We start from the raw sequence: 9,785 nt of genomic DNA, 5'->3' as shown, positions 1-9,785 counted from the left end.
GTTCATTTTAACATCTTTAAATATAAATAGTTGCTGCATAAACTATTGAAGCATCCTATACATTTTTTGGATCAAAAAATTTGTGGTGAATTTCACATGTTCTTAGACGTAGTATAAAGATGATAACTAGTTATATGGGTGGAATTCAAACGGATGTGAGGCCCATAGGGTGAAATTTAAAGTATATCTTTTTCAGTCTTTTAAAAAAAACATAAATTATTATTTTAATTAATTTGTTATTTATCTTATCTATATAATTAACTTATTACATACCCGTTATAAAATTATTGATTTTTTTTATCTTTATTTATATTTTTAAATTTATAGAAAATGCACTTTGCAAAACTTTTGAAATTACTTAAATATGTATTTATTCTTATCTTTTCTAAAATTATAAAAAATATAGAATTTATCACTTTAATCATAATAATGATGAATGGTTTAAAGAATTTTAAGAATAATTGATATAATTTAAAAAAATCCCGGTCCATGAATGCGTGAATGGCTAGTTGTTGATGACGATAGCTGATTAGTTAACTTTCAGCCCAATAAGGGGCCCAAATACATTATTGGGCCTTCATATTTGTGTGTGTATATATATATATAAAAGCAGAGTTTTTGCCAAAAATAGTAATTTCCCTCCAAAATGTTATTTCTAAAAAAGAAAATATATAAATATAATGAATCTCGAAATAAGTGTACTGCAATAAATGATAACTTCAATTATTGTTTGCATTGATTATATCAATTCTTTTATTAATTCAAATTTGATATTAATTCATTTTTATATTAATTCAAATATAATTTATGTATTATATATTTTTTATTTTTTTATTCAAATTTAAACTAAATTATATTGAAGACATAAACTACATTAAATTTTTGCATTATATCAATCAGTTTAATTTGTGATATGAATTGTGTTACTGTGATATATTTAATTTTTATTACAAACTGTATAAATAAATTTTAAATACAAATTATTGCAATGTTCAGCATCACTCATCTATATAAATATTTTTGCAAAAAAAATAATTTTTCGTCAAAATGTCATTTCTAAAAAAATAAAGATATATCATGAATATTGACATATGTGTACTGCAATAAATGATCACTTCAATTATTGTTTGCATTGATTATATCAATTCATTTAATTCATTTTTGAATTTAATTAATATTTATATTAATTCAAATGTAATTTATATATTATATGTTTTATTATTTTTTACTCAAATTAAAACTAAACTCTATTGAAAACGTAAACTATATTAAAATTTTTGCATTGATTATATCAATCAATTTAATTAAAAACTGAATAAATAAATTTAAAATACAAATGATTGCAATGTTCAGTATCACTCATGAGGTAAATCATTCAAAAATACATTTTGCTATTTTAAGTAATTTCCTGCACAAATTACTTACTAAAAAAGAAATACAATATTTAATTATTTTATTTAATTTTTCTAAAAATAAAATTGGTTGAGTGTTAAAAATTATCACTACAACAAGGTTTTCCAATGATCATTAAATTATCATTTAATAATCATAATTTTTTTATCCCATATGCATATTATTTTGAAATTACCTTAATTTTAAAGAATTAATGCATAGTAGTTTTCTTCCAAAACCATATGTATATTGTACATCTTGAATTGTCTTCTTAAAAATTCAAATAAGAGAGCACAAAAAAATTAAAAGAGTAGATTCAAAAGAGTTTAAAATGGACATTAAATTACTCTAAATAAACATATATATTACCCTCAATAATAAAAAATGTTTGACATCCAATGCATGCAATTCGAGATTTCCATAATTTGAAAAAGTTAATGTATGATATAATTCTGTCAAAAGCATCCAATGTATAATTTTTGTCACTTGGGATGTCTTATTTGAATTTTAAATTATAAATAATGCAATATTGCATATTATATTAGAAACCAATTTTATTCTATTTATCTTACTAAATTTATTCACTCCAAAATTGAATTCTGAAATAACTCATCTTTTTCAGCATCATATATGAGTTGAATCCTTCCAAGATGTAATGTTCGTTTAAATTTAGATTTGTTCGTTGTTATGAACTACCTACATATGGAAACAACGAAAACAACGAGACATTAAATTTGAAATTTGTCTTTCATGATGGAGAAGTAAAAATATTATTCTTCTATTTGTACAAAATTTTCATTATTACGTATTATTAATGTGATAATTTCTTCTACATTACAAGGTTCACGGATGCATGATAGTATAAAATGTCCCCTAATGGAATGATTAAACCAATTCTAAAGAAAGTACGCATCTTATTAGAAGACGCCTTATAAAATTTATTGACATTGCTTTGGAATACACATAGTAAATAGTTAATAAAATAACTTTTCTTATTTATACATAATTTACTTATAATCACATGTTTCATTTTTCTTTCGAAATAATAGGTTGTTGTGTATATTATGAAGAGATTTTGTAGATAAAATCACAACTCATTTGGATAAAAATATTGATGAAACAATTATTGTTATTATTCAAATGTGTCAAACACGTGTCATGTCACAAAATTGTTTGTGAATGTGGATTTAGACGAAATTACTGCATTTTTTAAAAAGTATTTATCATTAATTTTATTGAATGCGATTTAAAAATATTTTTTTTTATCGCATGTTAAAAAATAATAATATATAGATTTTCGAAAATTAAAGAATTAAATATGTATTAAGGTTGGTAGTCGACATCAATACACTAAACACGACAAGCATAATGTCATTGACTTAGGCTAACACAATCTACAATTTTGATATATGATAGTGATTATTAGCCAAAAAAATTAATCGACATGCGTTATATTTAAGAAAATTTTTTAAAATTAGCGAGAAAATGAATATATATTTCCGCCAAAATGTCATTTCTAAAAAAGGAAAGATTTATCATGACTATGGACATATGTGTACTGCAATAAATGATCACTTCAATTATTGTTTGCATTGATTATATCAATTCATTTAATTCAATTTTGAATTTAATTAATTTTTATATTAATTAAAATGTAATTTATGTATTATATCTCTTTTATTATTTTTTATTCAAAATAAAACTAAACTCTATTAAAAACATAAACTACATTATAACCTTTGCATGTATTATATCAATCAATTTAATTTGTGATATGATTTGAAAAAAGTATTTTTCATTAGTTTTATTAAATTTGATTTAAAAATATTTATTTATCACATGTTAAAAAATAATAATATATATATTTTCTAAGAAATTAAAGAATTAAATATGTATTTAGGTTGGTGGTCGACATTAATATTTTAAACACGATAAGAATCATGTCATTGCCTTAAGTTAACACAATTAATCGACATAATTTAAATTTTTTTTTCAAAATTAGAGAAAAAATAGTTTCTTATTTTATTTTTTTATAATTATATTATTTTTTTACAATTTAAATATCTTTTATTTTTTATAATAATTAATTTTTAATAATATCATCCCGTGCATCGCACTGGTTAAATACTAGTATGTATATAGTATACAGTTTTCTTAGATTACACGTATGTAGTGTGTACAAGACGAAATCTTCTGCTATATTTATTGTTGCAAACTGTCCTATACTTTGCACAAACAAGTTTCGTTTACGAAAATTATGAACGTTTTTTTAAGAAAAATGTTCAGGTACACACCAAGTGTAATCTAAGAAAACTGTATCTTTTATGATAAACATGTATTATCTATCCAACATCGATTTGTAAAACCTTAATGAATTAATGTTGAAGAATTTAACTATATGATATTTAATATTATGAGATATTTTTCATAATTAGTCATGCATAAATATTGTATTTCTTCTTTTTAAATCTATGCGTTTTCAATAAAGATTTTTTTTTAAAAAAATATTTATTATTTTTATAAAATATAAGTCATGAATATTTAAAATACATCATAAATATATTATGTGTATAGTAAATGACAAAAACTTGTGTGAGACGATCTCACGGATCGTATTTTGTGAGACAGATATCTTAGTTGGGTCATCCATGAAAAAATATTACTTTTTATGCTAATAGTATTATTTTTTATTGTGAATATCGGTAAGATTGACCTGTCTCATAGATAAAGATTCGTGAGACCGTCTCACAAGAGGCATACTCATTATATATATGTGTATATATGTGTGTGTATATATATATATATATATATTTGTAGCTGGAGGATGTAATAATGAAGTGAAAGTTTCCCTTTTAATTAAATTTCGTGCCAATTAATTATTGATGACGTGACAAATCTGCAAGATTCAACCATTTTTTCTTCCAAAAAAAAATCTAAAACAAAAAATTTGAAACTCGAATAATACAAAAATATTTCAATAAAAGAAATTAAAAACTATTACAAATTAAATTTTAAAAATTATTTAGGTATGTCTTTAATTTTTTTATGAATATTTATTTATTATTCAGGAAAAGGCACTTGATTTTCAAAGCATAATTTTGGGTACTGCAAGTCAATCAAGTCGGCTAATTAATTCCTCTTAACTACACAATTAGTAAATTTAATGGGACCACAGAGAAACTTAATTAAATTTGGTCCCATTAAATTTAATTTGGCAGACTAAACATTAATTTTTTTTAATAATAATAACAAAAACAACAACAAACGTTACTGTTATATGTCTGGGATATTTATTAATCGCTAGTAATCTAAGTACGCGAAAATTCACAATCATAAATAATTTATGTTATATATTAAATAAATTAATAGTTTAGCTATTTCTAAATTTATATAATAAATATAAAAGATGATAGTTATAAATGATAAATAATAAATTTATTGAAAAATGAAATAAGCGATACTTTTGATAAAATTGATAAACAATATTTCATATATTAAATTTTTTTTGTCATCTATTACTATTATTAAGAATCTCCCTAATAAAGACAAAAAGTTGGTCTGTTTATTGTTTTCCCAATTTAGCCCTCATTTCATATCAAAATTACATTTTTGTTTTAATTTTTTTTTAATTTCAAAAAATATTTTTGTTTTTTTTAATTACAAAGATTCAAATAGCACTTTAGTCCTTCGATAATTTATCAAATTTCACTTTAGTCCATAGATAATTATACAAAAACTGTACACACGCATCGCATATGCAAAGTAGGCAGTAGTCTCTAAAAATATTCACGTGGACTTAAGAGTCTACAACAGTCAACAGCTCTTTTCAAGGGGTCTGGGCCCACTGTATAGGGGGGCCCATTTGAAATTTATCAGCAAAATTTTTGGGCCAGAAAATGCTAACGGGCCCAACGTACGGAATAGTTGACTTCCTTCTACTTGGGCCGTAGCACGCTCAATAGCCATCATACACAATGCTTTAAATGTCTAGCTTCACACAATTTTTATAGAATCACTTCGTTTAAACTATAAAATAAATATACATCCATAATTGGTATTTCGTTTTTATGTATTATTTAACGAGAAAAATATATATGTTTGAAGAAAATAATTAATATTTGTTTTTTTAATTGAAAATATTAATCGCCCTTATAAAATACATTAATTAATTCTTATAAATTTGATGGAAAAAAAAAGAGGTGCACAATCAATCGGAGACAAAGGAAAGAATGTCACGTACATTGTAAATATCGACACTTACACTAATTTATATTTATTCTGAACTGTCTTATGAATCACACGATAAAATCTTGTAAACTTTACTCTGGACATAAGATGATTGATAAATGTCCAATATCGACAATATTAGGTCCTTGAGGCCACCCTCACATCAAAAATAGATAATTATTCAAGTTCATATATATAATTCTGAAAAATTTAATATATCTAATATTGGACATTTAACAGACCACATCATTTTAGGAATATAAAATTAGAGCATGAGGTATACAATATATTAATAAATTAATGTAATACTTTAGTTTATATTATGTTTCCATTTCTAAAAAATATTTTCCATATCGAATTAAATTGAAGGGCCCGATTTCGCATTCTGGCTGCTCCAAAATCTAGAGCTCCCACGAACACGTGGGGATAGACCAGTGTTTGGCGTGCCGCCTAACCTAACGTTCCAGAAGAAACTTCAATAATTAGATATAAAATATATAGATAATATTACTTTCTTTTTTTTAGCAGAATATATAAATATTATTTTGCTGGAATTTATCAGGTGGTTGTGGACTTGTGGCCCCAATCTTGATCTTTCCTCTTACGCTCAAGGCTGCTCTATTTTTCCATCATTACTCGCACCAATCACCATGGTCTATGTTTTTACAATAATATATATATTTCAACTTTTTAAAAATAGTAATTCCATTTTTTTTAATAATAAAACTGTGAAAAGTTTAAAATGAAAAATAAGTGGAGAAATATCGATTCCTCGATGACGTAACGGTAAAGCAAAGCACTATAGGTGATAACGTAATTTAGATGGCATTTGCAAATATAGTGCTCATGATATCTGAAAACGGAATTCAAATATACGAAGAATACATAAAAACATAGGTGTCAAAATCGGTTAACAAGGTAGGTCGAACTCAGGTGGGATAGAAAGGATGGTCGATCCGTCTTTTAGACACTTTAGAAAAACACCAACTCAATATTAGGTGACGGGTAAGCCAACTCGACAGGCCTAACCAATTTACATGTAATTTGGCCGATTAAGGTGAATTGACCTACGAGGTAACCTACCATTAAATGGGACGGGTCAGTCTTAATTTTGATTGGTGAAAAAATTGCCAAACTAACTCACTTATTTTATATGCAAAATAAGTCAACCTGATGGTCTAGCCATTCTGATATCTTTAGTTATAAATTATAAGAAATTGAACTTTTAGGTATTAATAAATTTTAGAAAATGATAGAAAATAAGAGTAAATGCGATTGCATGCAACTTTTTTTTTATATTGAGAATATGAAAATTCACGAGATTTTGTTTATAATTTTTCGAGAGTTGAGTCGTTTCATGAATATTTATAATTGAGAAAAGCTCGATTCAGTTCCAGATGTTTTGGCATTCTCCTTAGGTCATAATTATTTCGATAGTCCGGTTTAATCATAAACGTTTCAAAATTTTGATCAAATCGGTCATTTTGTGAATTGAAGGGTTAAAAATAACGGTGAAAAGCCATGTGCAAGTCACGATAAAAAAAACTAGAAATGCCCAAAATAGAATCTCTATTTTCAGTCCAATTAATTTTGTGCTTTACTTCTAAAAAGGGACCTATTCTTCTCGCTACATCACACTTGAAGATTTGTCTCCAACTTGAGGAATGAAATGGACGTTGCAACAACTAACTTTTAATAGTAAATCTGGTTTTCTCTAACACATTCTTCTCGAAATCAAAAATTTTAGTCGCGATTTGTAAATTAAGGATTTTTGTAAATTCGATTTTTTTCTGGATATCGTGTTGTTATTTTGGTTTTGAATTATATGCTTGTGTTCATTGATTGTGTTTGTTTAGCTTGCTATTGATATATTTTTAAGAATTACAGGTTTGACATTGAAAATTTTGGGTTTTTTTTTTTTATAATTTAAATTTTGTGGAAAATTTGAGTAATGATATAACTAAAGCTTTGTTGTAGCTGATTAATTTTTGATTCCTTAAATGGCGAGCATTTTTTTATTTTAAGTTTTTGCACTGAAACTGGAATGAAATTACAGATTTAATTTTAGTTGAGTAGTGTTAGAATATAATATATTATTGTTAGCTCTCAAGGGTAGATTAGTCATTTATTCTTTTTGTGTTTACCCTAGGTATATAAACATATTCTCTTTGTATTCTTTATTCAGTTTTACAATACTACGACTTGAGCTTTCCGCTCACTCTCTATTTCTTCATGGTATCAGAGCCTCGATCTCATGGATCTGTCAATCGTAGAAGTTCGTCTAGTTTCTCTTTGGTAATCGACTTCTTCTCTGCATCGTGTTTTGTTTTATTCGTTCGGTTTTGTTTGGTTTTGGCATCATGGCTACTCGTAAAGACGATTCTCTTCAGTCAATTAGTGTTCAATTGGATGGAAAAAATTATTCGTATTGGGGTTATGTTATGAATAATTTCTTGCGGGGGAAATCGATGTGGGGCTACGTCACAGGTGTACGAGACAAGCCTACAGACCAGACGACCATGATTATGCTGTGTCATTGGATGTTTGGGAGGCAGATAATTCGAAGATTATTACGTGGATTAATAATTCTGTTGCGCACTCAATAGGTGCTCAATTGGAAAAATACGAGACTGCTAAGGAGGTTTGGGATCATCTGGCACGCTTGTATACACAGTCTAATTTTGCCAAACAATATCAATTGGAGACTGATATTCGTGCCCTTCAGCAGAAAGATATGAGCATCCAAGAATTTTATTCTGCCACGTCGTCACTCTGGGATCAATTGGCATTAACAGAATCTGCAGAATTGCGAGCATTCTCACCTTATATTGCTCGGAGAGAAGAACAGCGCTTGGTACAGTTTTTGATGGCACTTCGGAATTATTTTGAGGGTCTGCGTGGGACGATTCTTCATCGTAACCCTCTTCCTTCTGTTGACTCGGTTGTAAGTGAATTGTTAGCTGAAGAGATTCGTCTTAAGTCTCACGTTGACAAAGGGACAATCCCGATTACACCATCTGCTTTGCAGCTCCTCAACGACCTCAAGCTAATCACCAAAACAGGTCAAATACAAAGGTTTCTCAAGATGAGTGTGCTTTTTGTAAAGAGAAGGGGCACTGGAAAGCTCAATGCCCACTGTTGTTGAGTAAAGGAAAAGTGCAGCCGCAACAGCAACAACAACGACCACACAACACTCTGTGGAAACCACAGCAGCAACATCAGCCATCTCAGAACACTCCATGGAAACCACAGCAGCAGCAACAGCCATTTCAGAACACTCCATGGAAACCTGGTAATCCATCAAACCAGTGGACATATCGACCACCTCAGTCTAACAATGCAGTTGCTGCACCGTCTTTGGATCCGTATTTGTTTGAGCAGTTTCAACAGTTCCTCGCTTCACAGCCTCATGCTATGTCAGCTTCTTCACATATAGGTTTGTCATCCTCTGGCACTTCAGGTATATCTTCGTCCATCTGGGTCTTGGATTCAGGAGCATCTCATCATATAGTCTCCTGATTTGTCATCTTTTGCTTCTTTGTCTCACAATTCTTCCATTGAAATTGTGACTGCTGATGGTACACCTATGCCATTAGTAGGCATTGGTTCTCTTGTTACGTGTTGTTTATCTCTTCCCGATGTATACTATATTCCCAATCTTACACTTAATCTTGTTTCGGTCAGTCAATTATGTGAGTCTGGATACTTAGTCTACTTCTCTTCTTCACATTGTTATGTGCAGGACCCGCGATCCCAGAGGCTGATTGGGACAGGCCGTAGACAGGGGGACTTTATGTTTTGGATTATCTCAGAGTACCAGATGTTGCAGCATCTAGTGTGGATCTCTCTTCTTTTCGTTTGAGTCAGTCATCTTCTGTTTTTTATTTATGGCATAATCGTCTAGGACACGTTTCCGCGTCTCGTTTGAATTTTTTAGCGTCTACAGGAGCACTAGGAACTTTGAAAAGTCATGATATTTCTGATTGTAGTGGTTGTAAAATGGCAAAATTTTCGGCATTATCTTTTTATAAAAGTCTATCTTTTTCTCCTACTCCTTTTGATCTTGTTCATTCAGATGTGTGGGGACCATCTCCTGTTCCCACGAAAGGGGGGTCGAGATATTATATTTCTTTTATTGATGATTGCACTCGTTATTGTTGGATTTA

This window comes from Primulina tabacum, chromosome 6 (assembly GCF_025594145.1).
Source record: "Primulina tabacum isolate GXHZ01 chromosome 6, ASM2559414v2, whole genome shotgun sequence".
Classification (NCBI taxonomy): domain Eukaryota; kingdom Viridiplantae; phylum Streptophyta; class Magnoliopsida; order Lamiales; family Gesneriaceae; genus Primulina; species Primulina tabacum.
This window is presented reverse-complemented; position numbering follows the sequence as displayed.